Below are 7327 nucleotides of genomic sequence, written 5' to 3'. Positions count from 1 at the left end.
TGCATCTGGAGTTCGTTTGCAATGGCAGGAGGCCCTGGTGTGTCCATCCTCCCTCTCTCATTCTCTCTGGCTCTCTTCTCTATCTACTTGCAAATAAATCAAAGAAAATATTAGTATCCTTTTATTATCTCAACAAGACACGCATGAAGACAGATACATGCTAGAAGGTTCTAAATAAATGGAGAGTTAATCTCCATTTTCACCCTCTAAAACTCCCAGCCTCACTGCCTTGAGATTACTACAACTAGGTTACTAGGTTTTTCTTTTTCTTTTCTAGTTTTTGGTTTTATGAGGTACGGTCTGGCTGTAGTCCAGGCTGGCCTGGAATTCACTCAGGCTGGTCTTGAATTTACAGCCATCCTCCTACCTCTGCCTCCCTACTGCTGGGGTTAAAGGCCTGTGCCACCGTGCCATTGCTAAATTTTTCTTTTGTCTTTCAGGTTGTTACCATTAAAGGTTTCAGCCAGAAGCTCCCTGGATCTGAAGCTAAACAGAGGTGTTAGAGAATGGCGTGGCGCTGCGCCATCTGGTGGCTGGATTGCAGAATGCAGCCCATCCAGGCCAGCTCCTTTTCAAAAGTTCTATGTGAAATATCCCAGACTTCAAAAGGTTAGCAACTAACTAAAATCAAAAATTAAACCAATGTCTGGGAAAATAGAATAAATTTAAGGGTTCATGCACAAAGCATTAAGGACTGTGATTTAGGAAAAAGAAAGTATCCAGGCATGATGGTACAGACCTATAATCTTAGCCACCCAGGACACTGAGGCAGGAGGATTAGAAGATCATGGCCTGCCTGAGAAATTTAGTGAGGCACTGTTCTAAACATTTTTTAAACTTTTAGGGCTGGAGAGATGGCTCAACAGTTAAAGGTGGTTTCCTGAAAAGCCAAAGGATCCAGGTTTGATTCCTCAGGACCCACTAAGCCAGATGATGTACAAGGTGGTGCATATGTCTGGAGTTTGCAGCAGCTGGAGGCCCAGGCACACCCATTCTCTCTCTCTTTCTCTCTCTCAAATAAATAAATGAAATAATTTTAAGGGAATGGGCTACAAGGTCTAACCCAGGCTGACCTGGAATTCACTGTGTAGTCTCAGGGTGGCCTTGAACTCATGGTGATCCTCCTACCTCTACCACACAAGTGCTGGGATTAAAGGTGTGCACCACCATGCCCAGCTAAAATATTTTTTAAAGTTTTTTTAAAGGGCCATGGGTAGTGGGCAAGATGGTACCTTGTCATCCCAGCACTTTGGAGGTGAAGACAGGAGAATCAGGGGTTCAAGTTCATCCTCAGTAACAACATGAGTTTGAGGCCAGCCTGGACTACATGAAACACTATTTCAAACAAGAAATAATTAGCAGGGATGAGAAGGATCTGGGGAGATGGCTAGGCCCCCATTCAGCTTCCTGGCATTCACAGCAAGCTGCGCTCCCAAAATGTCTATAGCAATGGGAGGCAGAGCCAGGAGAATCCAGAAGCTTGTGGGGCCAACTTGACATGAAGTGAAGTAGCCAAAACGAAATAGCAGCAAGACAGAACCTGTCACAAGCAGAGTGAAGGTAAAGGACACACACCCTGAGGTTGCCCTCAGGTCTCCCCACGTGCACCATGGTACATACACACCCACCCACAGACCCACATCCACAGATGCATCATACACACACACACACACCCAGAAATAGACACACACTTAAACTTAAGGGCTGGGGAGATTGCTCAATGGTTAGAGGCGCTTGCTGGCAAAGTCTGACAGCCTGGCTTTGATTTGTTAGTTCTCCCCACATAAAGCCAGATGCATAAAGCAGCATGTGTCTGTATATCTGGAGGGTGTTTTGTCGTTGTTTTTTTTTTTTCCAATGTCAGGAGTCCCTGATGTACCCATACTCACTCTGTCTCTCTCTTTCTCCCCCATCTCCTTAAATAAATCAATCAATAAATAATTTTTAAAGGGGTGAGGATATAGGTCAATGGTAGAGCACTTGCCTAGCATCCAAAAGACCCTAGATTCAAAACAAACAAAAAATTATTAATTTGAGTAAGAAAGAGAAAGGGGCAGACGGAGAAAGAGAGAATGGGCCTGCCAGGGCCTTCAGCCACTGCAAACGGAGCTCCAGATGCATGATGCGTGATGCATGATGCATGCCCCCTCTAGTGTGCAAATGCAACATTGCACGCTCGTGTCACTGTGTGTCTGGCTTACATGGGAACTGGAGATTGGAACATGACTTCTTAGGCTTCAAAGGCTAGCATCTTAACAGCTAAGCCATCTCTCCAGCCCCCCCCCAAAATAACTTTTTAAAAATATTTTTATTTATTTTAAAAAGAGAGAGAAAGAGAATGGGTGCACCAGGACTCTAGCCACTGCAAACAAACTCCAGACGCATGAACCACCTTGTGCATCTGGCTTTATGTGGGTACTGGGGAATCAAACCTGGGTCCTTTAGCTTTGCCAGCAAGCGCCTTAACCTCTAAGGCATCTCTCTAGCCCCTGAAAAAGAATTTTTAATAAGAAAATAGGGGCTGGGGAGATGGCATAGCAATTAAGGCACTTTCCTGTGAAGTCTAAGGACCCAGGTTTGGTTCCCCAGTACCAATGTCATCCAGATTCACAAGGTGGCCCATGCATCTGGAGTTCATTTACAGTGGCTAGAGGCCCTTGTGTTCATTCTCTCCCTTTCTCTGCTCTTTCCTCTCTCCCTCCCTCTCAAGCAAATAAGTAAATAATTAAAAAAATTTAAAGCCAGCATTCAACTTTTAAAAATATTTTTAATATTTTATTTATTTATTTATGAGAGAGAGAGAGAGAATGGTCACAGCAGGGTCTCTTGCCACTGCAAACAAACTCCAGATACATCCACCATCTTGTTCACCTGGCTTATGTCAGTATTGGGGAATTGAACCTGGGTTCTTAGGCTTCACAGGCAAGTGTCTTAACTGCCAAGCCATCTCTCCCTCCCAAATATTTTATTTATTTGAGAGAGGGGGGAGGGAAAAATGGGCATGACAGGGACCCTTGCAGCTACAAATGAATTCCGGACATATGTACCATATTTTGCATCTGGCTGGGTACTGGGGAACCAAACCTGGGCCAGGAGACTTTGTAAGCCATCACCTTTAACCACCGAGCCATCTCTCCAGCCTCATGACTGAACTATTTTAATAGAGAAAGAGTTGAAGCCAGGCCTGGTGGCACCATATACGACCCCAGCTACTCAGGAGGCTGAGGCAGGAAAATCTCAAGTTCAAGTACTGCCTGGGCAACTTAGTGAGACCCTATCTTATAAATAAACAGTCCTCAGGGGCTGGGGGGTGTGGCAGTGGCAGAGCACTTGCCTAACACATGTGGGGGCCTGGGTTCAGTTCCCACTACTGGAAGAAAAAAAAGAAAACAGTTCAGATGCCTATTGGGTGCATTAATTTTAGAAGACCTAAACTAGTTAACAAAATGTTTTGCTTTTAATACAAAACTAAAACAGGGCATGCTCAACTTGAAATTTGCAGGCTTCCTTCTTTTGTCATGTCACCATTCTTAACATCAAAGTAACTTTCCAGAACAGAGTTCAAGTGATTTAATTTCATGTTGAGGCTCTGGTTTCATTTAGACTTTTAGCATGATGTCCTCTGTGTGGGCTTTACTCATCTTCCAAGGCTCCATGAGGTGCAGAAAGCCAGCTTTCCGACCTGGAAAAACTCTGCAAGTGTGTGCCAGCCCTCCACAGTAAGTTATTTTCCACCCTAGAAGGACCCCCGCATGTGAGGTCTGGGAACACTGTTAGAGAATGGTTCTGGAAAGGGCTGTGTCTCTTCTCAGAACTCCACTCTCCAGTGTCACAGACGAGGGGACCTGTGGGCTGGAAAGGAAACTGAGTCTGGCTGTGGATCACACTGGAAGCTGAGGGGAAGCCCTGGGGTGAGGCAAAACACCCTGCCCATTTCTAGGGGGGACGTTTAGGCAGTGGCTTCCCATCCAGTGTCTCAGTGAGTCTTCCCAGCAACCCTTGCTGTGGGTCTTCTTCTGTGCTCACCCCAAACCCGGTTGTACACATGAGGAAACTGGGGCTCAGGGAGGGGGAAGTCCCTTGCCTAAGTTCAGAAAAGCAGCAAAGCAGCTAAACTTAATCTGGGGCTCCTGGAGGCTTCCGGGGCGCCTTACCCACATCCTGCCTTTACCTCCTGCAGTTCCTCTCAGCTTAGCAGCTTGCCAGAAAAATCCTGGTCCTCCATCTATTCTCGACTATAGCAGCAAAGGAAGCCTGTGAGGGCACCAGGGCAGAGTGGCAGTGCTGCTGGGAACCCCATCCAAGGCGTGGGCACCCATGAGGCTGAGATGTGCCCCATGAATAATACGGCAGCAGCTGCTCTTTCTGTCCTGCTGAGGATGCTGTCCCAAGCCATTGCAGTTGTTAACGTTACACCAAGTAAGCCATTTAGAAAGGAGAGGAGTTGGGCTGGAGAGATGGCTTAGCACTTAAGCGCTTGCCTGTGAAGCCTAAGGACCCCGGTTGGAGGCTCGGTTCCCCAGGTCCCACGTTAGCCAGATGCACAAGGGGGCGCACGCGTCTGGAGTTCGTTTGCAGAGGCTGGAAGCCCTGGCGTGCCCATTCTCTCTCTCTCCCTCTATCTGTCTTTCTCTCTGTGTCTGTCGCTCTCAAATAAATAAATAAAAAATTTTTAAAAAATTAAAAAAAAAAAGAAAGGAGAGAAGTTAATTAGCTCAGGCTGCTGAGGATGGAAAACCCAAATTGGGTGGCCTCCTTTTTGGCCCTGATGTTACTTGAAGAGAAGCCAGAAGGGCAGGTGGGTGTGGACGGAAGAGACCAAACATGAGGGAGGGCTACTTCATAACAATTCATAATAATTAATAACCCGTGTAGTCTTATGAAAGCAAAAACTCATTCCTAGCTGCAGGAATTAACCTGGTTTCAAGCCAGGTTGTTGTGACACGCACACCTTTAATCCTCAGGCCGAGGTAGGCCGTGAATTTGTGGCCAGCCTGAGACCACATAGTGAATTCCAGCTCAGCCTGGGCTAGAGCAAGACCCTACCTCAAAGAAGATTAAAAAAAAAAAAAAGCCAGGCGTGGTGGCGCACGCCTTTAATCCCAGCACCCGCGAGGCAGAAGTAGGAGGATTGCCGAGAGTTCAAGGTCACCCTGAGACTACATAGTGAATTCCAGGTCAGCCTGAGCCAGAGTGAGCCCCTACCTCGAAAGAAAAAAATAAAAATAGTGGGAACTGGAGAGTTGGCTTAGTGGTGAAGGTGCTTGTCTGCAAAACCTAAGGACCCAGGTTCAACTCCCCAAAACCCATGTAAGCTAGATGCACATGGTGGTACATGCGTCTGGAGTTCGTTTGCAGTGACTGGAGGCCCTGGCGTGCCCTTTCTCTCCTGCCCCCCCATAAATAAATAAAGTATGGAGAAAAGTTTTTTTTTTAATTATTTATTTATTTATTTGAGAGCGACAGACACAGAGAGAAAGACAGATAGAGGGAGAGAGAGAGAATGGGCGCGCCAGGGCTTCCAGCCTCTGCAAACGAACTCCAGACGCGTGCGCCCCCTTGTGCATCTGGCTAACGTGGGACCTGGGGAACCGAGCCTCGAACCGGGGTCCTTAGGCTTCACAGGCAAGCGCTTAACCGCTAAGCCATCTCTCCAGCCCTGGAGAAAAGTTTTAAAAGTTAATTTGAAAAAAATACCTAACGGCCTAGTCACTCTTTCTTTCTACGTGTGTGTGTGTGTGTGTGTGTGTGTGTGTGTGTGTGTGTGTAGGTCAAAGGTCAACGTCAGGTGTCTCTTCACTGTATTTTACCAGACACGGTGTCTCACTGAACCTGAACTGCCCATTTGGCTAGATTAGCCAGCCAGCAAGCCCTGGGTGATTCTACTGTCTCTGCTTCCCCAGCACTGTGCAATTACAGGTGAGCCCATACGCCCCACTTTATTTTTATTTATTTATTTTTTTCAAGGTAGGGTCTCACTCCAGCCCAGGCTGACCTGGAATTCACTATGTAGTCTCAGGGTGGCCTCGAACTCATGGCGATCCTCCTACCTCTGCCTCCCGAGTGCTGGGATTAAAGGCGTGTGCCACCACGCCCGGCTTAATAATGGCCCACTTTTATATAGGTGCTGTAGGCCCTAACTCAGGTCTCCAAGCTTGTGGAGCAAGCCCTTTGCCCACCGAAGCATCTCCCCAGCGCTCACTTAGCCCTTAACTGTCCCATCATGCTTCAAAGGTCTGCCGTGAAGGTCGGGAACATGGGCATTGTGTGAGGGGCGGAGGAGGACTGAATAGAGACCCTAGGCTGGACTTTGGGAGGGGTCCTCTATGGTGGTTAGCTTAGCGCGGCTTCAAGTGGCTGATGTGAAATAACCGTGGCCTAACAGAGGCAGAAGCCGTTTCTCTTGTATGGTACACTCTGGGCTGGCAGGGTATCTTGACCCAGTGCAGTCTGCAGGGACCCAGGCTCCCAATAGCTGAGTGCCCCACCAAGCCCAGGGCGTTGCCCTGGCTGGCATGACTCAGGGTCGATGCCTCACTCCCTCCGTCCAAGGGTACATGTCAGATAAGCCACAGGTTACTGTGCTGTGACAAAAGGGGCTTGAATCGATACGGGTGGAATCAGGAGGGAGTTTATTCCTCTCCCACAGTGTGCAGTGAGGGGACTGACCATGGTCCATGGGTATGGTAGTCCACAGCTGTCCTTGGACCCACCCCCTCCCGCCTTGACCGTCCCCATCCCTGGTGTGTGTGGTGGAAACTGACCACTGCGCACTCATTCTGGACCTCAGGTTGATAAAGGAACTGATTCATTTTGTCCACATAGTGAATTCCTTTAACAGAATGACCCGGGAGATACATGGTGTAGCGACACGTAGTCTTCCAAGCATAGTGTGAAAACCTGCACATGACTCTGTCAGGATCTGGCCTATTGATATTCCCTCACAGGAGGGGACAAGGGGAGGGTCCGCAGAGCCTGCCCTGGTCCAACCCTCTCCCTCCTGCATCGCCCTCCCCCTTCCACCTGCATTGGAGGGAAACTATAAGTCAGGATAATATATATATTATATTTACATAATATATATATATTACATATACATTTATGTATGTTCAAAATAATTTATTTCAAGATCTATTTTCAAAATACATTTATTTGTGTAGAAAATCAAATTAATTGAAAGACATCAGTCCGGATGTGGCCAATGTGCAATTTAGTGCTAGGAGATGGGCACACATTATGGAAGGGCTGGACAGGAGACTGGGAATGAGGACCTGCCTGCCAGAAGTGATCCTGGAGGTGATTGAGAGTTGGAGAATTTCCCAGGAGT

Source organism: Jaculus jaculus, chromosome 8 (assembly GCF_020740685.1).
Source record: "Jaculus jaculus isolate mJacJac1 chromosome 8, mJacJac1.mat.Y.cur, whole genome shotgun sequence".
Classification (NCBI taxonomy): domain Eukaryota; kingdom Metazoa; phylum Chordata; class Mammalia; order Rodentia; family Dipodidae; genus Jaculus; species Jaculus jaculus.
The sequence above is the reverse complement of the archived record's forward strand: the minus strand, read 5'-3'. Positions refer to the sequence as shown.